This window comes from Canis lupus, chromosome 12 (assembly GCF_011100685.1).
Source record: "Canis lupus familiaris isolate Mischka breed German Shepherd chromosome 12, alternate assembly UU_Cfam_GSD_1.0, whole genome shotgun sequence".
Taxonomy (NCBI): Eukaryota; Metazoa; Chordata; class Mammalia; order Carnivora; family Canidae; genus Canis; species Canis lupus.
In genome coordinates this window covers 16309887-16336421 of record NC_049233.1, presented here as the reverse complement: position 1 = coordinate 16336421, position 26535 = coordinate 16309887, and the positions used below count along the sequence as shown (strand labels likewise).

At 37.7% G+C, this 26535-nt stretch overlaps 1 protein-coding gene and 1 pseudogene across 1 annotated transcript in view; one reads left to right on the top strand and one right to left on the bottom strand.

The window, feature by feature from the left end:
* Window positions 1–26535, top strand: part of PTCHD4 (patched domain containing 4) — a 53768-nt gene that overhangs the window by 10262 nt on the left and 16971 nt on the right. The gene's annotated exons all lie outside the window — the stretch shown is intronic.
* Window positions 22376–22581, bottom strand: LOC119874360 (annotated as a pseudogene).

Below are 26535 nucleotides of genomic sequence, written 5' to 3'. Positions count from 1 at the left end.
GATACAGATCCCTCTGTTTTTTGTGCTAAAAACCTTAAGCCTCCAGGGTTATCATTCTGAATGTGACCTCTCTTTGTGAAGGATAGGAAAGAGCAGATAAGGAAAGTGTGGGACCTCAAGGTTTCTGTGTTCACTGGGTTTGGTAGTATCTCAGAGGTTACATTTTTGTGATATTCTTAGTAGAGCTAGCCTTGACCTTTTTCTCCCCCTAGACATTTGTGTTGTTCTGGTTCTCCTTCTATGTTTCTGATGTCTCCTATTCTCTACTTCTTACTGGCTCCCTCTTCTTACTATTCCCATATTTATAATGGCCCCCACAAAACATTATTTTTCATGGTCTATTCTCTCAATATTCTCATTCAAAACAAACACCTGTTTTCTTCCACATCTGTGACTCTTTGAATGGCACCTCTATTCTGTCATTTACTCAGGGTCAGAATGTCCATCACCTATAATTAATTCTTCCTACCCCCCACCCTCAAACAGCCGAGACATATATACACAGTAATAGCTAATTAACTACTGAGTCCTGCCCATTCCACATCAGAAGTTCTCCTAGCATGGTCCTTGGACCCACAGCATCCACACCACCTAGGAACTTGTTAGAAATATGAATCCTCAGACCTCAATTCAGGTCTGCTGAAACTCCGAGAGTGGCACACAACAAACCCTGTAGATGATTGATTCCTACTTAAGTGGGAGAACCCCTGTTCTACAGTAGTGGTGCTCAATCGTGCCTGAGTGTAGGAATCATGAGGGGAGCCTTCCAGATACTGGTGTGTGAGTCTCATCCCCAGAGATTCTGATTTAATTAGTCTGAAAGAGGCATGGGCATTGGAAATTAAACAAAAAACAAAAACAAAACAAAACAAAAACCTCCTCTGCTGATTAAAATGGATTACCAAAGTTTCATACCAAGGTTTCCTTTTCATTTTTTTCCCTTTTCTTCCCCCTTGCTCCCCCTTGGGTCTTCATTACTTATTATCTATTTTATTTGTGTGATAATATAATCTCTCTCCCATAATTTCTCATACTTGGAACATAGCCTATGTAACAGGACTATCTACATCTCTTAATTATATTTTCTTCTAACCAAATCCTGCAAGTGCTTCCCATTGCCTGGAGAAGAAATTACAAACTCTTGACCATGGCTATGGAAAACCTTCCTTGGCTAGTTCCCCAACTTTCCATGTAAGTTTCAGGTTGCAGTACATCATATGCTGTCTCATACACTGTCACCAAACTGAAGTAAGCCCACCCTGAACTTCCTGTTTTTTTACCTCCATTCATACTGTTCTTTTTGCTTGGAATTTCTTTCACACTGTCAAAATCACACACATTTCTTAAAAGCTGAGGACCCAAAGCCACTTTTTTTCATGGAGCTTCTGTAAGTGCTTCCAAAAGTAAAAAACACTTCCACGCACATTAGAATTACTTTGAAGGCAGTTCCCTTAATCACAGTCTAACTTTTATTATGGATTTATTGCAAGTTTTTGCAAAATAAAACTGTATGTGCCTCATGAGCCAATAAAGGTGGTAGCCTTCATCATATAAATTGACTTGCTTGGGAGGAGCTAGCCAATAAGAAGAGCTGTAGGGCAAGCTTTTGGGGGAGGGCGGATTCTAAGAATACAGGAAAAAAGCCCACCTCAGTCTGACATTCTTAGGCTGTGTCTAAACCCTAGAGACAGATGGCCACAGATAGACCCTGAAAGCTGTTTCTGTGAGTGGCCCTGAGATATATGAAGTGCAAGCAGTGTAGCTTTGGGCTAAAGAGCCAAAAGGCCATCAGGAGAGAGAGAGAGAGAGAGAGAGAGAGAGACATTTTCCCCACCTATACGGAGCAAACATGGGACTTTAGTTCAAGAAAGATCGCTGTGAGCATGACATGGCTTGGACACCTGATAGGGTTGCCAGATTTGGCAAATAAAAATACAGGACACCACGTTGAAGTTGAATTTTGGATAAACAAAGGACAATTTTTTAGTAAAAGTGTGCCCTGTATATATTGCCTTTTTTTTTTTTTTTTTTTTTTTTTTTTTTTTACTTATTAGATATTCAGGGATGTCTGAGTGGCTCAGCGGTTTGAGCATCTGACTTTGGCTCAGAGTGTGATCCTGGAGTCCTGGGATTGAGTTCTACATCAGGCTCCCTGCATGAATCCTGCTTCTCCTGCCCATGTCTCTGCTTCTCTCTCTCTGTGTATCTCTCATGAATAAATAAATAAAATCTTTTTAAAAAAGATATTCAGATTTTTAAAAAGATTTTTTATGTGTTTATTTGAGAGAGAACCAGAGCAAGAGAGATCACAGAGTGAAAGGAAGAGGGAGAAGCAGACTCCCCACTGAGTGGGGACCCTGACATGAGGTTCAATCCCAGGACCCTGAGATCATGACCTGAGTCTAAGGCAGATACTTGACCAACTGAACCACCCAGGTGCCCCAGATATTCAGATTTAACTGGGTGTCCTGTATTTTATCTGGCAGCCTAGCAGTATATGAATTCACAGAATCACATCAGAAGAGCACTGACTTGAGAGAGTCACAAGGATCAGCACCAGTGCTAACTCACGGTATAGGCAATCAGCCAAGGGGGCTGGAGGGGAAGACCAGGAAAACTCTATTTGGGACATAGTGAAGATAGCAGAAGGATTCCCAGAAATGCATGGGTAAAAGTTTTTAGGGGCCAGAGTTCCTGTCTCAAAGTGAGGCTACAAGCAAGTGAAATTTAAGTTCTTAACTACGACCTTATTTGTACATTGTACCTGTAGGAAATCCAAGTTACATTTATTGTTTTAATGGTTCCAAGTATTTACTTGCTAGTAAAATGAAAATTGAATGAGTAAGAGAAATTAATCCAAAGACTCCACTGGATAAAGATTCCATTTAGCAGAAATGTCTTTCATTTTATATTTTATCTATGAGAAGATTATTTACACACAAGAGAAAAATTTAATTAAAGAAAATAGATGATGAGTGTAGATTAGTGAAAATTTGTAGCATGAGAATATTAGCAAACCAAAATTTGAACCCCTAAACAGGATAGGTTACTCCCTCCACATATGAAATGTTGCATTAGAAACAAAGATGAAGCGTAGCATTAAACATGCGTTCAACAGCACAAAGGGGTTTATGTGTTAAGTAGAATCTTATTTTCCTTCAAGATTATAGAACTTTTAAGAGCAGTGATCATTTCGGGTTCACATTTCTAGCTTTAAAAAAAATGAATTCTAGCTTTTCATCTCTCTCTTCCCAGGAACCAGGTCTTCCTGCACAGTGCAGTTTACGGGATGATCTCTTTAGAGCCAATTCCTGGGTGGAGGAGGCAAAGCCTGAGTAATGAAGCATGAGGACAGGGATGGTGGGGCACCAGTAAGTGCCCCCAGAGACAGACACACACCCTGCTGGAGCCCCCAGGGGGCTGAGCAGCTCAGGGGCTGAACTAGTTTAATGACCCCTTTTCATAGATAGAGCATATCCTCTAAGGGAATGGCACATAAAACTGGTATTAGCAACCTGACTTTTATTATCATTTCATTCTTTCCAGACACTTTTTACCTTAGGGATTATTTTTAAGGAACTGAATCCTTTCTAGGCTGAGAAATGTTAGACCTTTTTTTATCGACTAATCACTTCTTATCAGTATGTCCCTGACTAAACAATGCCCAACTTCACATTTTTAGTGACTTATTTTAAAAAGTTGTTTATAAAGTGATATTATCCTACTTGACTTTCCTGATAGAATATTTTGTTAATTGATAATTAAATTGGTAAGAGATCTTCACCTCTCATCTTTCCCTCACCTTAGTATACAGAAAACATGTTGATGGTGTTAGACAGCCTAAAACAACAAATGTTTTTATTGAGGTGGGTCAGGTCATATTTCTTAAATGGATTGAGATGGGATGCACGGCTTTTACTGAGTCCTTCTTTTAAATTTTTAAAATAATGATGAATAGGGTAATAAAAAAAGGAACAAAAAAAAAAGGAACAGACACATCTTTGAACCCAGTTTTGTCATTTACTAGCTCTGTGACTCAGATATGTTACCTAATACCTTTGTCCTTAAGTTTTTCTGTTAAAAAATTGTATTATTAATACCAATTCTGTAAGTTTTCAAAATTTCTGGCACTTGGTGGTTTCTTAATAAACTATAGCTATTTTTTCTATCAATCCAACAGCACCATAATACCAAGGAAAGATTAGGAAACCAAGTGAAAAATCTCTCACAAGCCCACTCACCAATTCTATAAATGATTTATTTCTAGTCTTTAACTATAAAATACACAGCTATCATATACAGTATATGTCTTTTTTATCCCATTTATTTTCATTTTTTAATAAGCATTTTCATAATTATAATTTTATCAGTTGCTCAAAAGTCTGGCAAGTAACTGTGACATAATTTATTTAATTGCTCATTTATTGTTCACTTTAGAGTGTTTCTGGGGCAGTGTTTTTGGAACTGATTTTCACTATCTTTAACAGGCATAAGAAAGAAAGCAAAATATTCTGGCTTGTTAACAGAAGCTGTAGGAAAAGAGCATTTTCTTACATGATTTCAAATATCTCTTTTGTACGTATAGGCACTTACGAAAGCAAGATACAAATATAGGTCAAAGAGTTCCAAGGGAGCAGGTGTCGCAAGAAAAACCCTGGATAAAAATTAGAAGGACCGGATTTATTTATAGACCAACTCCAACATGCTATAAATTACTTTGTTAAGGACCACTTCCAAGATCAAGCTTCTAAGAGTAGTTTGTGGCTGATCCTATTATGAAGTAATTTTTACTGCTTTACACTTGCTATAGCTCAATGATTCTCAAAAGAAACAATTCAGGAACTTTCCAATTTCGTGATGCCCTGGGGCCCCTCCCCAGACCATTGAATTAGAATCTCTGGGGAGAGGGCCTGAGCATTGGTGTTTTCAAAGCCTTTGTATGAATGATTGCAGTGGATAACCAGATTGAAACATTGAAGTACTTTAGACCAGAAAGATCCTGCTATCCTACCCAGCAATTTTGCAGAGGATGAGAAGTAAGGGGGAAATGCTCTTTCCCCTGAACCTCAGCGGTAGGCTTTGTCTGAGGTACCAAAGGAGAGAACATTTGCCTTGATACCAACAATCACGGTGCCATTTCCCCACCAGATAAACTGCCTCCTTGAGAACTCTTCAGATAAATAAACAAATTCATTCTCTCCTGGAATTCCTTAATCTGGTATTGGCTGGCCAGAAATATGATGTCTTAATCAATTTGTTATGCTCCAAAGATATCCTGGATTGCTAGCCATTGGGGAAATATATCCCCTGACACTTTAACAGGCATGCTTATTTAATACATTTTTGTAAGGAGATTAATGAAGAAAACCTGTAGGCACATGATAAATATTATGATGATAGAGCCAAAGGTAATAAATCTTGAGAGTTCAAAGAAGTATAATACTAGGACCTGAAATAGCCTTCCACATTTTATTAGGTTGTTATTAGCTCCTTGATTTTCACCAAGATAACCCAAATGCCTTCATATCATGAGATGGTCATTGTTTGCTACCTTGTAACCAATTCATTAATTGTGCATACAGTAGGAGATAAATATGTGTTGAATGAATGCAAGGTCAAGTGAATTAATGATCTTTTTAATTGTCACATTTTGAGTATTAAAAGCATGATATTAAAGAATTTCAAAATATTCCCAGCTTTAGCTTAGCCAAAATTTACTTAATCTTCAGCTAAATCCCATTTCTTGTATCCTTTCATCTATGAAAATAGTATTATACTCCTTGTCTGGACATAGGGGTTCTGGGAAGGTTAACTACTAGGTTTTAGCAAGCTTGAGACTTCTAACTCATTCATAAACAGATCCTGGCTTTCCCAGATCAGCAAATCAATTCAGATTAAAACAGTATTAACACCATGTCTAATTAAAGGAAAAGTATGTTCATTAAAGTGCAATGAATATTTAAAGTAGTTCTAACTACATAGGAGCCATAACAATTTAAGTGCCCTTCTTGGGTCAGCAGAGAGCTTTTCCATTAGCAGCCTAGTGGATTCACAAATCATATACTCCCTCGCTTATTATTTTTAAATGGCAATTATAAATCATTTGATAGAATGAGGTAAAGGATGTTTTCCTAGTCCATATGAGTGATGTGATGTGTGCTACCGGCCACTGAAAACTTGAAATTATATATCATAAAAAGAAAGTTAAACATTTGGTACCTCACTACTGTCTTTATATTAAATACTTCATTTTTGGCAAAAGGCAAAAGCATTTGAGAAATTTGAATCCATACTCATGTTTTGCAAAGGCATATAAAATAGAGAATTGATTTCACTTTTATTTACTGTTCTAAGGAATATACATTAATTGTGGCATGCATTTCTAAAGGAATGCATAAGCATCGCATTTTATGCATATATTTTCATAAGGCTTCATTAACAGAAATTTCGGAAGGTTATCTAATTTACACATTTCAGAAAGCATTGCTGTATATAAATTCGTTTGGTAACCTATTCACTATTTAATATCCCTCTCGAAGAAAATTATTCCTCATATCTCTTTAAAACAGATATTTCTATTTGTTCTTCCTTCAGTGAAGAAGGAGAACCTGATTGTTATGATCTTCTTTTTTTTTAGCCATCTTCTACCTGTGACCTTGGAAATGGTCATTATATTCTCTTGGCTTTTTCCTCTTTGGCTGCATAATCTCTTATACGTAGACTTCATTCTCCACCCTCACAGCCTTTTTGTTTCCAACATACTTTTAAGATTGGGAAACTGATGTGTCTCCTGGGTCTTAAAAACATATGTTTCATTCTTTATAGATAAGCAAGTATTGGGGCACCTGGGTGGCTCAGTCAGTTAAGCATCTGCCTTCGGCTCAGGTCGGTAACCCAGGGTCCTGGGATGGAGCCCTGCCTTGGGTTCTTTGCTCCATGGGAAGCCCACTTCTCCCTCTCCCTCTCCCCTGGCTGCTCCTCCTGCTTCTGTGCTCTTTCTCTCTCTCTCTCTCCATCAAGTAAATAAAAAATCTTTAAAAAATGATATGCAAGTGTCTTCGATGCTCCAAACTTCCTTCTCTCTGTATCTGCCTTATCTCAATGAACAGTCTTTCACAATAGAGATGTAGTCCATGCTTATATTGTTTCAGAAACTACACTAGGCTGAGGAGTTACAGATAAGTTACAGATCCTCTTTTTCAGAAACGTAGGCTAGTGAAGAAGAAAGAAAATTAAATGGGAAGTAATCAGTACAGTGTGGTAACTTGAATCTTAAAGGTGAGTGAAAAATGATCCAGAGCTTTGAATAATCCAGCGTTGGTGCTGTATCAGATTCAGCCTCTCAGGGGCTCCATAAAAAATAAAATAAAAAAAAAAATTACTCTTTAGTGGTGGGAGAAGTCTTTCAGAGATGCTTATTTCAATCAGTAATAAATGTTTTCTTTTCAAAGTGTATTCATTAAAATTGAGGTCAATGGAAAGCTGCTCTCCACAAGGAAGGAAATATTTTGCTATGATCAGTTACTCTGAAGGTTATGAAGTCAGCATAAAATCCCAATAATGTTATAGACTTAAAAAATGAATACAAAGCAGGAAAATTTTTATGGGTATGGACCAAGAAATATCAAGATGAAAAAGCATGAGGGCTATTAATCACAAATAAGACCTGGCTAGAAGATCTTGGAACTTTCCATGACCCCAAAAATCATCCCACCTTCAGGTCTTTCCTCCTTGATGGGTAGTAACTGTTAAGGTAATCATAAGATTACTTAGCCACCAAAAATGAAGCCTATATACAAGTACAAGACATCTTGTCTAAATATTGAAGCAACGACTACTAAGATGTTGAAACTGTGAGACAACCACAGCTAAAATGCTGAGCATTTTTAACAGTAACAAAGAATGAGAAGTTAATTCCTACTTTTGTTTTGGGTAATAGCCAGTTTGATAAACGTATCTGACTTAGTGCCCGCTTGGGTGGTAAATCAGTATTTTTATTCCCATTAAACAAATTAGTCACTTTTATATCATTAACAAAAGGTCATGTTAAATCTTTCCAGAATAGCATGGCTAAATACAATCTGCAAAAGATATCTCCTGCTTTCATTGATTGAAGGAAGTTCCATGTATGCTTTTGAGAGTTAATGTTTATGTAGAAATTGTAAGACTCCAAGTCTCCTTGCTGAGAAACGTAAAATGGAAATGCGCCTTGTTCCTTTTTCATAAAGATTCTTTGTATTAGGAAAGTCAAGTGCAGCATTAAATAATTGCCCAGTGAGTTCAAATCTTTATGAATAGAAAATCTAGATATTTTTATCTGACTGTCCTATATCAACACTTTTATTTTGCTTTGTTTCCCTCAGTAATTATTTCAGTTCTCTCATTTTTATTGTTGTTTAATTCAGAGATAGTAAGACGGCAGTCTCTTTCATCTCTGGAGAATTGAATTTTTTGGAGGCCAGGATAGCCCACAGTATGTCTGTTTGTAGGTCCCAGGGAGCAGTTCTACCAAGGAACGGTACATGGAGACTGAGTAATTGTCAGAGTCCACCGAGACTGTAGTGGGGACAGTATTCTTATTACAGCACCTGCATTCTTACTGCTACACCATTGACCACATAGGCCCTTAGATCTTTAGTTCAGTTGCACATATTTCTAAAGTTATCTCTGATGGTCTTTGTGGGAAACTCAAGATTAAAAGTGGAAAGGATTCACTGTATCATCAAATTCACCCTCACCCAGAACTAATAAAAGTATATTCCCTACAGCATTTTTTCCAAAGCTTTTTAGGCAGTTTTATTAAGTTCAATTTATGTGCACCTCACTTAATTGATCGAATTTCTGCCACTTTTCTTGGAATATTCCTCTAAAGCCCTAATAAACCTGACTAATATCATGACACTTCTCTATTATAAAACTATTTCTCTTTATTATGATATACCATTATTCCTTTTTCTATTAACAACATAGAATGGCCCTAAATAATTCTTCTTTTTTTAATAAGTCATGTTGATGCCTAGTTTTTATGAATACCAGAAATCAAAGTCCACATCCTGGCTTTGTAGACTAGGAACCATTGTAAATAGAAATATATTTGATTTAATTTTGAAATGATCCCTTTCTGTCCCAATTTAGACTGGGGAGAACTGGCAGCCAAAGTCCTTCTAATTTTATGTAATGATGACCACTCTGAGGGTACTCAGAATATTTGAAGAGAGTGAATATTCATCATCATATAATGAATGAATGATTACAGAGCTCTCACTATGTGCAAGCTGGTAATAGATTATGTGTTTCAGAAGCAGTATGAAACATTATCCCTACCAGTAAGGAATTTACAATTTAGTTGATTTGGTTGGATAAGTTCACAACGTAGTTGCCTTGTCTCATATGTACAGTAAGTAGATGAGACAGCAAATGCCCAATGAGGTATGCAGACACTACTTGCTGTAAAAAAGGAGTCCAGAGGAACAATGGATCACCTTTGTCTTTCCCGCAGGCTTTTGGAATGAAGTGGGACTTGCGCTAGTTCCAAAAACAAAGATTGGAATCAGCTGGAGTAATACAGGGAGAGCATCTGGGATGAAAGAAGAACCCATTTTTAGAGTGCACCCATTTGGGTGGTAAACCAGCATTTTTATTCTCAGTAAACAAATCAGGAGAATTATTTTATTTCTTAGATCTGGCCCAGGTAGGCTAATTCAAGTCACTGAAAGCACTCTTTAACAATTAGTTATAGTATGCTAACATTTAAGAGAACTCCAAAAATGTGTACATTCTCCAGGTCAGGGTTTCTTAACCTTGACACTGTTCACACTTTGGGGCTGATAATTCCTTGCTGGGCAGGGCTGCCCTGTGCACTGTAAAATGTTCAACAGTGTCCCAGGCGCCTGCCCAGTAGACATAGACATCTAGCTCCTCTCCCCAGTTTTGACAACCAAAAACAAATGTGTCCAGGTATTGCCAAATGTCCCCCAGGCTGCAAAATTGCTCCTCCTCATTGAGAGCCACTCTCTGGTTCTATGAACATTGAGGAAAAGAGTTCTCTCAGATTCTCCTCTCCTCCTGTAACACCAGCAATCAGAAAACTTGTCTCTGTACTTAACCTAAATCCCTCCTATTGCATGTTATAAATCCTCTTCTTTAGTAGCCTCAGAGTTGCACTTCCATGTGAGGAGTACCGTGTCCCCTTGGCAGGACACTAGGCTATAATCTCTGGAGAATTTCTAAGTGCCCAGAGAAAGCCACTAAGAAATGCTCACTAGTATCTCTTCTCCACTTAGGAAAACCTCTCTAGTCTTGTTCACTTGTCAAAACTGTAGTCCTGTTTAGATTAGAAACCTATTTCAATTGTAAATCCCATTGGTGGGGGAAGCTCAGCTTGAGGAGAGACAGCACAGCTGGTGCTTCCTGGATGTTAAATAATTCATCTTCCTTATTTTGGAGAGTCAGAAAAAGCCAAGCTGAGATGCTAAATCCTCAAGGTAATACCTTGTCCCTGGCACTACAAAGGGAAAAGGCCTGCTAGATTACAAAGACCACCCTCCACAGCTTTGGGAGGAGCTGTAGAGAAAATACTATTTGCTCACCTGATTCTTTCCCCGTGTTGGTAACACAGGGAAGACATGTTGCCCAAAGAATTTTATGAAACTCAGTTAAGAAAATCAGCCTTTCTACATTGTATATAGTCGTGCCTGTGTCACTCATGCATGTAATTCATTTTTCAAGTGCAGAATTTTGTTCCTTCTAAAAAATATTTCCCCCAGAAATCAAAAGGTAATCATGGAACTCAGAAACCACCTGCTCAGTTGCAGTTTGTAGAAAATAGATGACATTTGAGCAACTGCTTAACGTTAAATATTTCTCATTAACGGTTCCATTCTTACACTTGGCTATTTCTTGCATAACATATTTTGGTCCAAATTGTCCTAGTACCTGTCCTAGGCTCATCTTGGATTTTCATATTATGTTCAAAGCTGCACTAATTCCTCCAGAATGCACAGCTTCTAGAACAGTGTTTCATGGTAGTACTAACACATTTTCAGGTAACTGATAATCTTAGGTACCTTTATTTCTGTACCCTGAAAAAGGTAACATTCTTACTAGGAAACCTGTTTTACATCTTAATGAGACACTATTTTTCTTCTTTCATGATAGGGTTCATATGTGTGCTACTACACCTATATGCTTCTCTCAACCAAGTTTCTTGATTGTGGGACTCTAATGAGAATCTATAATGCTCAGTGATTGCAGCAATTTTTATGTTTTAATCTATGCTGCTTGAGTGGTTGACTGCATATGATATAAGCAATCAAAGCTACCAAACTCCAGATTTTTCCATCCATCAGGCTCGGTAGTTTTGTATTAATTTCACTGAGAGTAAATACAGACAAAAGTAAAAGACAATCGGGAAGTCTACATGCAACCATCAGAGTTATCAAGGCAACACAAATTTCTAAATGATCATTTAGTTCTTTATCCAGGGGGATTTTCACAGGTACACAGACAAAAATTGAATTTTCCAACTGGAAATTGGCCAGATGTAATTTGTAAGAGCTATGTTCTTTTGAAAAAGACGTGGTGGTCATTACAACAGGGGAGACGGAAGGGAGGGCGAGTTCTATCAAACAAAATCTGTTTGGGTTCATTTATTAAAGCCTTTTCTCATCTCATGAGAACAAAGGGGAAAAAGCCATTTTGGTGATTGGACCCATGGGCCAGACAACCCAATAATCAGGCTTTGACTGAACCTAAGACATCCCAAGCAATATTCCGTTTATGGCAGTGGTTCCAAGGAAGCTTTTATGAGCATCCATACTATTTTTCCCTCCATGGTGTTTTCTTCAGAAGTTAGGAATATAATCTGAGCTATTTAGCTTCCTAATAACACAACTTGCTTTAATGTACCCTAAACAGAAGCACTTAATTCAAATGAGCTTCCTTTCTATTATTTTTCAAAGATGTCTTCCTTAGGAAACCCATTTTATGTGCATTTTATTCGATTTGAAAATTGACAACTTGTGTCATAAATCAGATGTGATACTGCACAAGATATATATTATTTCAGTAAGTGATAGGACCTTTTAAAAGTCAGAACGAGGCACTTGAGTGGTTCAGTTGGTTTAGCTTCTGCCTTTGGCTCAGGTCATGATCCTGGGGTCCAGGATGGAGCCCTGGTGTAAGCCTCCCTGTAGGCTGACTCTCCCCTTTCCTCTCCCCCTCCCCACTGCTTGTGCTGCTCATGCAGTCCTCTCTCTCTCTCTTCCTCTCTCTCAAATAAATAATCTTTTTTAAAAATTAAATAAGAAAAATAAAAGAACAATTGAGACAGCTGTCCCCGTATAAATATCAGTAGGTTCAAAAGTACACAGTGGAAGGAAAGGGGAAATGCTTGAAAACTTTTAAAATAAGAATCCCTAAAGATAATATTAACCCAGTTAAAATACTAGTTTATGACTATTATTAAAAGCTAGAAAATAATAAACCCATCTTATCACTTAAATGTATATTTGCTTAATTTAACATGAAATTATGGTACTGGGAGTATGACACTTTTAATTGGCCTGGATTCCATTCAAAAGAGACTGGGAAAGTTCACTCAGAACTATCGGAATGGGGCTTCCCAACAGAGCTACTTGCATCTGAAATTCGTTTATTTCTGTAAAGAAGCAGCTCTAAGAGGAATGAGTGAGATAAACAAATTTCAGTGTGAGTGAATGTCTGGGAACCAATGACCCAACAGGTTGTGATGAAAAGGCCCTCAATCATGAGGGAAGAGATTTGGAAATCAACTAAAGTAAATTAGTTCAGAGGTAGTAAGTTTTAGAGCGATATTCTAATTTCTTCTCCCAAGTCACTTACATTGACTTGTTCCCTGGTATTATTTAATCTGTAAATGTAAGTATTTGCTCTCCAATTTTCCATTTTTCCTAAATGTCTGAATGCTCTGGTTCAAAGAAATTCTAAAGTAGCCAGACTGGCTCATTCACAGCTAAATCAAGACATGGCAAGTGGTAAGGATATAGATAATGTTTCTATGTAGTCTTTGAACACCTTGTTCAGATTGTGTTTAGCCACTCATTCATTTAGCATACACTTTAGTGAGATTATCCTATACGCCAAAACCTTTGATGACTCTGGAGAAACAAAGGCACATTATACTCAATCCCTGCCCTCCAAGCTGCAGAACTCAGTGGACAGAAACTCCATCTCTAGCATCAGACAGATTTAGGATGGCATCCTAGCCTTGTCAGTTACTAGCTGTGTGATATTGGGATAAATGACATTATCTCTCTAAGCCTTGGATTCTTCAGCTTAAAATGGGGATGATGAGGGATGCCTGGGTGGCTCAGCAGTTGAGCATCTGTCTTCAGCTCAGGGCGTGATCCTGTGGTCTCAGGATGGAGTCCCACATCGGGCTCCCTGCATGGAATCTGCTTCTTCCTCTGCCTATGTCTCTGCCTCTCTCTCTCTCTCTCTCTCTCTGTGTGTGTGTGTGTGTTTGTGTGTGTGTGTCTCATGAATAAATAAATAAAATCTTTTTAAAAATTTGGGATAAGGATAGGAACTATCCTATAAGTCACTGGAAGGATTGAAATGAGAAACACTTTTCAGTAACTACCAAAATAATCAATGAGTAAATGTTAGTGTTTGTGCTCTAAAGGGAAGGTATTACACGATTAAATTGTAGGGGTCTCTAATATGAGGGCACCAAAGATCTCTTATCATCTCAAGAACAAAAAGAGTGAAAATGAAGCATCCTGTGTGGGTGAAGCCATTGCTGGAATAATCAGACCCTGCAATTTTAGAAATATTACAACTATTACAAATATTTTTAAATGATATCAAGGGAATGCTCTCATCTCTGCTGAGCTAGAAGAGGGAACAGAATCAAACTACAGTAAATGATTAGGCTCCATGAAAACTTTCAAATTCTAAAGGTTGTTAGGAAAATTTATCACCCCAAAAATGTATTTTTAGAAATATGACATGCAGTTTTCTTCTCCAGATGATTTGGATGTAGGGCTGACTGGAGACAGAGGTGTGAAAGAAATCTTTAGGAGGATATTGCTCTCCTCCGATGACTGATGTAGGGATGAGATGCAGAGTTGACAACATATAATAAACTATCATGGCAGAGATGGAAAAGCTGTAGTAAAAGGTCAGGAGAAATAGATACCAGTTATATTTTTTAATAAGGAGTGGGGCCTATTCTGCAATTGTGGAATCACATAGTCTTTTGAAGTTTTGAATATAGAAATACCAACCTATAAATTCTGTTTGCAAATTCTGCTTAGAATTGCAGCCTCCAAATCTTATGGTGCTATTACATTGAAACTTGACAGCATTTCAGTTAATAAAATGCTATTTGACAAGATTTTGAGGACTTTGTCGTCTGGAATGCATGTTGAAAATATTTGGAAATTTAAACCTGAAAATTCCTAAGTTCATTTTCAAAATTCATAAGGTACTCATTTCAATTAAAAAAAATCTAAGCACAATAAAACGTAGTAGGAAATAAAATTGGAACATAGAGATTCCTATTTGGCATGTTCTAAACGGGGTGTCAGTAAACTTTTCTGTGAAGCTCTAGACAATTCATACACAAATGAATACTACTGTATACCAGTAAAACTTTATTTACAAAACCCAGCAGGGGCCAGATTTGGTTGGTGGGCTTTAGTTTGCCAAGACTTAGTTTAGTAATTTTTAAGTCTTTTTTTTTTTTCAAAATAATAACATTTTTTCCTGCTGAGTATCAGACTCCCTCACCTCAAATTTGGGTTATATATCTGTGTTTTCTTTCACTCTTCAGAATGCAACATCAAAAAAAAAAAAAAAGAATGCAACATCTAGAACTGCACTTAGACTAGGAAGAGCCTAATCTACAAACACAATTACAGATTTGCATTACAAACTTACATTCAGTTTAGAAAAAATCCCCACACTGAAAAAACAGATGAAAAGAACCTAGTACCCAAAGAGATGAGGATTATCTTTGTGGTGGGTTAAAACATTGTGGCAGAAAGGAGAAAAAATATTATATTCTTCCCCTTTCATATCTAAAATTGCTGCCTTCATGAAAATGCCTCAGGATGTAAGCACAAAAATTAAAATATTAATGAAAATACATAAAACAGCAGCATTAAACTCCCCTTTGGACAGGCCTCATAAAATAGGACTGATACTGGGTCCTGCAATCAGGCTCAATCAGGAATCATGAAGTCCCACTTATTTCTTTGCTCTTCTTCCCTTCAAACCCCTGAATTTTGCATTCTAATTCTCTTACATCGAAGACTAAATTTTACTTTAGATTTGGGATAAACAGCCTAAGCCCAAAAACTCTGCTTCTGTCCCTGTCGGGTTTAGTAGTATCTCTTCGTTCGATCCGGAAGCATTTGATATAACTGTTACAGTGCATCTGAGAAGCTATATCCCTTTGAGAAGGCAGACAGCCCCACTTTTATAAATATTTGGCATCTGGAAGCATGTTTTTCATTTTTGAATATTGTTATGAGCTTGGCACCTATTTTTGGTGGCATTTCTTAGAGACATTTTACATAGCAAGAAAAGCAAGCACAAGCATTTATTTGAATTTAAGGAGCAGTGACACTTGGATTTGAGATCATATCCGTGGCATACATTATAAAGCATGCTTTACAGCAGACCTGCGATAAAAGGTATCACTCTGATGACTTAAACTGATAATGAAGAAATGTAGGGAAAGTGCAAGTGTGTTTGAGGCAAAGCTTTGAAACTAAGATGAAGATGGTGAGGACATTCCCAGTCCTAGTGTTCTGAGTTTGGACATCAGAAAATGCTGCCTCTCTGCATGAAAAGAATTATAGAATACTATGGCAGGGAATGAATAATATTCTGTTAGCAAGTCTGTGAGGTGTATGCCTCAGATTGGCATCTGGACATCATTAATGTTGTTATAGATAGTGAAAAGAACAGCTTGGATCAGAAAATCAGAATTGTTAGAAAACCACTCTGGGAAGGCTTGGGATTGATATGGAAATGTGTTGGAATGAAAAAAACCTTAAAGACAAAAAGTGCTTGTGCATATTTATCTATATTAAAGATATGTGCATGCCTCCCCAGCAATATTCATTGCTTTAATATGCAGGTTTGCTTATACCTTCAGGCTTTTTTATAAACGTACTCGTATTTCTCTAATCTGTCCCAACTGTTTCATCTGCTCCCTCCTATTTTCACCTTATTCACTAATACTGTCCCTCAGCTCAGTACACAGTAGTAGAAACTCAACAAGTATGTTGATACATTAGCTAAGGAACTAGACCAAACGCCACGGACATTCATCAGAAATCAGAGTAGACAATAATTTGGCAGTCTTTCTTTCTAGCCACTGTTCCTTGGATAAAAATTAAGCAACTGTTTGTGGTGCTGGCCCTTATTGGCAGTTGTTTCTGACTAATCACCTTATTGATTGATGTCATATTTATTAAGTGTCCCCAGTGTCAGATGTCTGCCTAGCGTTTTGACAAAGGCAAGACCTAGAAACTGCAAAATAGACTGCAGGGAAGAAAAATAGGAAGGAAGAAACTGCAATGCAGTGGCCAGGGGAAGTTGCCTGAAAAGAGCGGTCTGGAAAACAGCAACAGAAAAACAAGATTAGATCAGTGATTTGGTTGGAAAGGGCCACTGTGTTCATGCTAGTCAATTTCCATTTCTCAATCCAGGCCGCTAAACTGATATTTCCATCACAATTTTCAGCCTTTGTTGAAGGATTGGTTTTACAGGGAACAGGGGCCAGCTAGCCCACACTTAGGTTGGAGCTGATATTCCTATTGTATTAAATTGCATTTGCATTGGCCATCCTCATTTAAATATCAAATAACGAAGATTCCTAGAAGTCAGTGATTTCTCCCAAGGGCACAAAACTAAAGAGTGAACTCAAACACAAATATCCTGGCTCAATGTTCCTGGTGGTTGTGTTTCTTCATGCTGCCTGGTGGGAAGCTATATGTAGAGCCAATCTCATTCCCATTTGGGAAACTCCTGTTTATGGGCCTGGATTTGAGTTTAAAACTGGTCAAACATGGGTGGCGGTAGTAGGAGTGACAGATGTTCTTTGTCTTTTCTTGAAGTTAATCCATGAGAAGAGAAGAAAGTGCTTATACCTAACAACACATCACTGGCTTCTTGTTAATATCCCCACCATTTGGTGTGAACTTCGAGACCACAGTTCCTACAGTTATGGTTCCTACAGTTCCTACAGTTCCTACAGTTATGACCTTGCACACCAAGATTCTAATCAATCCGTCAGTGTTTCTGGGCACATCTTAAACTATACCAATCAGCAAAGAAATCTTTACTTGCTGTGTCTTGCTTCCCGCCCCCACCCCAGCAATCTTAACACTGAAATTTTTGCTAGTTGCAAAAGTATTCATAAATAATTTCAAATGGTTTTCAAAAAGATTGAAGAAATAGAATAAAAGAAGAAAACAAAGATATGCTAGCAGTTGTGATCAAATGGTCGCTACATCTCAAACTTCAAATTCAGATCAGTTTTCTGGATTCAGAAAGGTACACTAAAAAAGCTTGATCCTCATTGCGGGAGGAAAGGATTTCACCAGGCTTTTCTATGACTGAGTCTTAAGGGATTGATAAATTGGACATTTTTGGCAAGCACAGAGGAAAACTGTATGTAGCTATGCCTATCAGCAACCTCTGATGAAAAATGAGAACATAACATGAAAACATTTTAATGGTGAAAGTTCTATGAGACTGCTAACCCAAGAGGGCCAGGTGTGTAGACATGTTGTGTTCTAACTGGTAACGAGGAGAGATTTTAACAAATTTGACAGTCAGTGGGCAGCGTGTCCCTTATGTAGTCTCCACCAAGTGTTACTTTATTTAGCTAAACATTTGGTAAGAGTTGGATTTCAAAGTGTTTGAAGTTGCACACTTTGATAGGGAACTGAAGAGCTGATGTCCTACATTACAAAGTATGGGAGAGTGAGCGCTTTTGGAAACCAGAGGAGATATTAGCAGGGCTGATACTCTATTCTGAAAATTGATAGTCTAATTAAATTATCAACTGGAAAAGCTCCAGTTCCTCTCAGTTTACAGGCATACCTCATTTTATTGTGCCTTGCTTTATTGCATGTTATAGATACCACATATTTTATAAATTGAAGGTTTCTGGCAAGCTTTCTTGAGCAAGTCGGTTGGCACCATGTTTTACAACAGCATTTGCTCACTTGGTGTCTCTATGTCACATTTTGGTAATTCTCACAATATTTCAAGGTTTTTAGTTGTTATTGTATTTGTTATGATGATTTGTGATAAATGACTATGGCGCACTGAAAGATCAGATGATGGTTAGTATTTTTTAGCAATAAGATATTTTTAATTAAGGTATGTTGTTTTTTAGACATAACACTATTGCACATTTAATAGACCACAGTATGGGGTTAATACCACTTTTATTGCACCAGGAAACCAAAACGTTCATTTGACTCACTGAATTGCGATATTCACCCTATTGCAGTGGTCTAGAATCAAACCCACAATATCTCCAAGATATGTCTTTACTCACTAAATTGAACTTACTACTGGTTCCCTAGGAACCAGTTTTGAAAACAAAACTCATCTCACTGTTATCCAGTGAGACTAGTCATTTACATGTAATGAGTTGACATTTGAATTTTAGTTAAAAAATTATATTCAGAATGGATACCTGCCGTGATCATCACCATGGATTTTTATATATATTAAAGATGTAAGTTTCAGGATATTTAAAATAATGATACCTCTCATCCATGCTTCACCAAAATGAGATTTTGCTTCTTCCTAGGAGCAGCAGTGAAGCAGTATGATGGGTGTAAAGGGCACACTGTCTCTGAAGTTAGAAGATTGGATTCAAATCTTGACTTTATCTCTTATGAGATGTGTTGCTTTGGGCGGGCCACTTGACTTCTCTCTGTAAAATGTGTATAAGAATTATATCTGTTTCATGGTATGGTGGAGGAAATTAAAGCATAGGAGAGGACCTGCCAAATCATCTGGCATTTAGTACACACAATAAATATGCTTTATTTTTTTTGTTCCTTACTCTAAACTCACTCTTTTCCGATATATAAAGTTATTCCATTAAACAGTCACTGTTCATAATTTAAAATCATCCTGTCGGCCCTCAAATTTATACCTGATCATTATAACTTGCTCTTTATGAGAACTGGAAAGCAAGGCAAACTTGATATTTATCCTTTTGTTCTTGACTTCCATGAAACAAAAACGACTTACTCCCAGGATGGGTGCCACTGAGGGACAGAGGGAAGGAATTCCCTGGGGACCATGATAACTATGCTTTCTGCTACTCCATGTGTCACAAGGACAAAGTTAGGAGAAGTTCTTATCAGGGATCCATTATTCCATCTCCAGAACAAATGAAAATAGAGTTATTGTAAATAAAATAGGAGAAAGCAAATTAAAAAGCAAGGAAAATGTGGAAAAATAGGAAATTAGACTGCTTGGATTGATAAGCCATTCTGATTATCCTGTGAGTGGCATGGCCTCAGTTGTGTGAGATTGACCCATGCATGTTCCTAAATTAAGAATCAGAATCATAGCATCATTAAATTTTAGGAGTGGTAAGGACCTTAAATTGCCTGTTCTCTCACTACTCAGAGGGACATCCACTAACCTACAGCATCATCATCATCACTGGGAGCATGCTCAAAATGGAAAATCTTAGTCACACTGAGTAGACCAGGATATATGTTTCCACAAGATTCCCAGGTGATTCCTATGTACACAAGGGTCTGAGAAACAATGGTCAGGTCCGTCCCCATCCCATTTTCCTGCAAGCTTCAAATCTGATATGCATATCTTACATTTCCATCTGAGTACCTGATAAAAAGTGTTCATTAAAGCAGTGAACAAAGTCAAAGACAGAACCCTACAATATGCCTCTGAAAAATTCTCTCAAGCCTCATCTGATGTTGTGATTAAATCAGCATCTTGTTCAGTAATACAAATTCATGGAATTATTAATTATTATCCTCCAAAATGTTTTCTTCATCTTTTTTTGCAGTAATATCATGAGACACTTTCTCTAGCATTGTAATTATGTAATACATCATATATACAGAAGAATATACGAGAGATATGTATAGTTTAAAGCATAATTATCAAGCAAACACCATGTAAACAGCATCAGAGTTAAACATAAATCACTGCCAGAAGCTCAATATTCCTATGGCAGCTAGTTCCAGCTGTATCCTCTTACCTTGAGTATAATAACCACTAAGAGTATGATTTCTACAATAACCTTTTTCCCTGTTCTCCTTTATAGTTTTTCGGCCTAAGTATACATTCTTAAATAAAACAATTACTTCACCTGTTTTTGAGCACTCTATAAATGGAATTCTATGGTATGTGTTCCTTGCTAATCTCACTCAACCTTATATTTGTGTGATTTATCCATGTTGATGTGCTTAGCCTTGGTTAGTACCTTTACATCACTGCCACGGTATTTCACTGAGCGTTCATTTCACTATTTATCCTAATATTCCTAAGCTGGATTGTTTGCTGTTTCAGGCCATTATAGGCAATACCACAGTTAACATTTTATGTACATGTCTCCTGGTGCATATGTGCAAAATTCGTCCAGGCTACCTAGCTAGGAGAGGAATCTCAGTCATGGAGTCTCTGCATCTTCAACTTTACCTAATGCCAAAAAGTCTTCCAAAGTAGTTCAAGCAATTTCCATTTTGAAAGAATAACTAAGAGTCTTGACACTGTCCATCCATGACACTTCTTCATAGGCTGCCTTGATGGAGTCCAGGTGCACAAGGTCCTCTGCCATTCTCTGACACATCTGTCAATGACTCTGTTGGAAAAAAAAAAAAAAAAAAAAAGGCTCCCACCAGCATCTTGTTATCTCTACCTCTTATCTTAATGGCTCACCCAAATATCAGATCTTAGATCAACATCGATCTTTGTATAAGTACGTGAGAAATTCACCTTTCCTTTTTTCAACCCCAATTCCATTTGCCCATTGCCAATCTTATGATCCTTCCCTATTCACTGTGGCAGTATCAACATCACTGTTGGCATCTCTGGGTCTACTTCTTTTTTTTTTTTTAAGATTTTATTTATTTATAGAGACACAGAGAGAGACAGAAAGGCAGAGACACAGGCCGAAGGAGAAGCAGGTTCCATGCAGGGAGCCTGACAAGGGACTCGATCCCAGGTCTTCTGGATCACACCCCGGGCTGCAGGCGACGCTAAACCGCTCGGCCACCAGGGCTGTCTGGGTCTACTCTTGTTCTCTTGGAATATCAGGTGGTAATTTACCCAGGTCAGCAGACAAACAATTTAGAGACATCATTCAGTAACGAGTTTTGTCACCTATTCCTTCCTCAGCCCTGTTTCCTTTCTCCCTATATTCTCCTCACCTTTCCATTCTCACAGAAGTAGAAGACAGAAACTTAGCAGTGGCTTTATTCCTCTTTTTTTTTTTTCTTTTTGGTCAGTCATGAAGAGTTACATGACCACCTCAATGCGGAGGGCCTGTTTCCTCTCTAATCTTCTTGGTCCAAACAAAGAAAAAAAAAAAACAAGTCAAATATTCACAACAAATAAAAAGAACTTTCTTACTCTTAGCATCTGGTGCCTTGTTCTAAATTTAGCCTTCTGAACACAATTCTCATAGATCCATGATGGTCTTTTAAACTGTCTCTTTATTTACATTTTTGGGTCTCCTTGTAAAAGGTAAGCTCATTGGAGAACATTCTATGCCACCTCATTTCCTGTGGGATTCTCCTCTTTTCCTTCCTCAGTACAATTATTTGTATTAGCATAGCCTGTATGATATTTTTAAGATTTTTGTAACCTTTGAGCTTTCTTTTTCCATTACAGAGTTACATGTTATAGCTTCTGTCAACTTTTTCTTTGAAACTCTTGAATCCTCCTCTTTGAAGTTCGTAGTGCATGTCTAAGCCCAAGCTTGATCAGGATGAGATTTGCAAAAAGAGAAGAAGAAGAAGAAGAAGAAGAAGAAGAAGAAGAAGAAGAAGAAGAAGAAGAAGAAGAAGGAGGAGGAGGAGGAGGAGGAGGAGGAGGAGGAGGAGGAGGAGGAGGAGGAGGAGGAGGAGGAGGAGAGAAAAAAAGACATAAATTGGCATACACTTCCTTTATAAGAGGACTCTTGGCTTCTAGAGTGTGTGTACCTCTACATTTCTTCAGGGTGATGTGTCATGTTTAAGTGCTTCCCTACATCCTCATCTTAGCACTTTGATGTTTTCTCCTGGATGCCTGTGAGCCTCATTCTGTCTTGCTATACACATTGTCTTTCTCCTTAATTTTTTTTAAAAAAAATTTAAGCAACCTTTATTTCCCTTTATGGGGGTGCACCGTTCCTGGAAATACTGCAATACCAGGTCAATGTGTGGAATGGATGGAGCGAGCTTCTACTCCATCTCCTAATTCCAAAAATCCCTTTCTCCTTAAATCTTAATCTCTCTTGATCCTTTTCTTTTAGCCATATCTCTACTAACATTTATATACTGAATTTCTTGGGAACTAAAAAAAAAAAAAAGAAGAAGAAATTAAACCTCTTGCCATGTTTCTGTTGTGAAATTTGACTCCTTGCCATCAAACTGACATTGCAAACTCAGGAGAAAAACGTTCTTCTAGATCAGTGGTTCTCAAGCTTGAGTGTGCATTGGACTCACCTAAGGGCTTATTATTAAAACACACATTTGCTGGCCCCTCCTCCCTAAGTTTTTGATTCAAAGAACTTGCAATTCTCCCAAGTTTTCTGGTGATGTTGATGCTGCTGGTTCAGAAAGCACACTTTAAAAACAATTGTGAGTGAAATATTAGAATCTTTTGAAGGATCAATTTTCCTAATTCCAAGTAACCCAACTAGTCCTCATACTTCTTCAATATAAATGGTAGACTTTGAGCTGATCCTGTGGAATCATGTGTTGCTATCTTCCAAGTAAGTGTTTTAGTGGTATATTATATGTATGAGTGAAAAAATAATATTTATAAACACTTCTCTGCAAAATGAAGAGATTTTTATTCATTCACCACACAGATAATAAGAAAAAAGATGATTTAAAGAAGAAAAGTAAGGAAAATGAGTTACATTTTTCATTTGAGAGACATTTTGGGGCACAAGAATAGTACAGCATCAGGAAGAAGTGGTTTGACTCTTTGAGAAATGTCTTCACCCAGTTTTGGGGAGAGGGTGAATGCAGAAAGTGTCTAACAATTCCTCTGGAAAAGAAGGTACTTTGCTGTCTCTGATCAAGCAACTCACTGCCCAGATAATTTTAACTATACCTTATTATTACTCAATTCTTCACGATGTTTTGTCTTCTAATCATGGTTTCTGGAGTGAGATGAATCAGTGAAAAGTAAAATTTTCATTGACTGCAAAGGGAGTTTATTCTGATAAGAGGTGGTGCTGACAGTGATGAGGGCTCAAGTGATAGGTCTGCCGATAGATCTGGAAAAGTGCACACTATGCCAATATTCAGCAGTGAGAGCAGCAGCAAAGGCATAGAGAACGGCCCACCTAAAGACCTGCTGTGCCCTACCCCAGCACACTCTCCATCACAATTGTGTGACAGAGTAGTTTTGATATTTCAAACCTCCATTCAAATATTAACAATACTATAATTCTCTGAAACCATAAAAAAATATATATATCATGCTTTCCCACCCTCAGCTTTGTCCTTTAAAATGGCAGCCAAAACATCACTGGGCCATCTTCATTCCTGTCAAGGAGTTAAGGGGATGCAGTGTAGTGAACTGCTGATCTTCTGTGTCTAGGCCTTGATTCTACTCCCTTTTGATGAGACCCATATCCCAGCTTCTGCCTTCACAACCACACGTGGTACCTAGTAATGACTTCCACATCTCTCTTTAACCAAAGGTGCCATCACTGAGGTCTAAACCTGCCTGCTAAACACTTGCCCTTTTATTTAGGTAATATGCACCTGGTGGGGGAGGTGTTTTGTTTTATTTGTGTTTTTTTAATAAAATAACAATGACTGTTTTATCTGCCACACAAAAGAAATCTCACAGCTAATTTTGGTCAGAAGTGTACAGTATTTTTATGCTGTCTCTTTTTCTTCAACATCCAGTATCCCATAAATTTCTACAAAATGTAGTGCCCCCCCCAGTGGGCCCACAGTTCCTCAAGGGGTGCCTTATGTTTGACTCTTCAAAACCTACTTTAGGGGCACCTGGATGGCTTAGTGGCTGAATGCTTGCCTTCAGCTCAGGTCGTGATCCCGGGGTCCTAGGACCAAGTCTAGCATCGGGCTCCCCACACAGAGCCTGCTTCTCCCTCAGCCTGTGTCTCTGCCCCTCTCTCTGTGTCGTAAATAAATAAATAAATAAATAAATAAATAAATAACTTAAAAAAAGAATTTCAGGTCCAAATAAGAGGTGCAAGCAAGACCATGGAAATTAACGGAACAGATATTTAAGAGAAGGCAGAAACCATGCAAATACACTTGGTGCTCATCCAGCTACCATTCTGACATAAAGAGAAAAATATGAAGTACCTGGTTCCTATCCATGTATATGCTACTTTAGTGTCTTGCTCTTCTCTACTGTTATAATCCAGTATTACAAGTCTCCACACATCTGGAGGAAGTTTCTGGAAAACATACTATTTCTCCATACCTACCAGTGCTGCCTGGGCATTGAGAAAGGCCATGTATATGGCCTCATGGATTGTTTGCAATGTGAGCAAACTAACTTCATACTAAATCTACAGATGAAAAAAAAAAAGTGAAATCCTATATCACTTGATCAGAAGGTCCAGGCAGAGAAGTGGTCCTTGAGACATCTGTCACTCAAGTTGGATGAAGGCCAATGGTCACATGGCTGATCAGTGATGGAAGAAGAGAAACTTTGGTACAGGATTTCTAAGTTAGAAAGTCACTTAGTTTTCTTTAGAGTCACAGATAGAAGACAGCACTGGGCTTCAAAGATTAACAGAAAAGATGGAAACAGTACAAAGTATCACACTTTTTCCAGAGACCCTTGGGATTCTCACTCTCAGCTTCCTGAAATGTCTACAAACATACAGTGGTCCACTCCCCCCTCAACCCCCTTAAATCTCACCCCTGGTTTCACTTTGTGCAGTTTCCATGTCCTGCAGTTTCAGGTCTCTATAGTAAATGATCCTCCTTCTGACATATCATCAGAAGGTAAATAGCAGGAGTGCCTTTAACTTTGGCTCATATCATGATCTCAGGATTGTGAGGTGGAGCCCTACATGGGGTTCTGTGCTCAGCAAGGAGTCTGCTTGAGATTCTTTCCTTCTCTTTCTGCCCACCCCCACTTATGCTCACACACACACACTCTCCCTTTCTCCTGAATAAATAAATCAATCTTTTAAAAAAAGTTCCATAGCGGCCTAATGTTACATCACAACACCTGTGACTTTCCCCTCACTTCATCTCATCATGAAAGCATGTTATCCTCTCATATCATGACAAGAAGAAGGGTTAGTGCTGTACTGTAAGGTATTTTGAGGGACAGAGCACATTTATATAACTTTTATTATAGTATACTGTTATAATTGTTCCATTTTGTTATTAGTTATTTTTGTTGCTCTCTTATTATACCTAATTTATGAATTGAGCTTTATAATAAATATTTATGCATAGGAAGAAAAAAGTATACATAGAGTTCAGTGCTATCGTGGTTTCAGGCATCCACTGGGGATCTGGGTATGTATCTCCTGTGGATAAGGGGGAGTACTGTAAATGTAAAAGATTCTCCTGATTATAACATTCTAGATCCACACCATTTCCAGCGAATAGGATTTCCCATGATAGGTGGAGGGTTTAGCTCCATAACCCTTAAGAGATGATTAACTCTATTGCCTAGAAGCTGATTTCAAACTCTGGAATTTCATATGTAAATTAGACCATTTGGTTTCTTTGTGTACTCATAACCCTGTCCTTTTCTATTCAGAAAAGATACACAATTCAGAAAGAAAAAAAAAAATGAGCTGATAAGACACTTATCACCCTTTGTTCAATAGATTTTTAAGAGGATACTGTATCATAGGCAATTACAAAACAAAGCAAAATAAAAATATGAAACACTTTCTTCTGCCTTCAAGAAGTTTCCAATAAAGAAAGGGAGAAATAAAAATAATGAGAATACTGTATAGTTATGAAAATTGTTGTTTGAGCAAATCCAGAAGATGCCATAAGACTTCAGAGGAAAGAGCTTTCCTCCAGTTTAAGGTTCTTGAAATTTTTGATGTCAGTTCTAACTTTTTTTATTTACCAAATATAAGAAACTTTCTTGCTAATAAGTTAACATGTCTCAGACAGTTCCAAAGTTCTCTCAGAGACGTTGTGGCTTTAATGATCATATTGATCCAACTAGAAAACCTGACCATGTGATTTCATTATAACCAGCAAATGTGTCAAGTTGTTCAAATTATTCTTAATGCAGTGTGCTGTTGCTTCGTAGATAGAAGGTCATTTTGTTATTTCTTTATGATTTAATTTAACTTGTGTC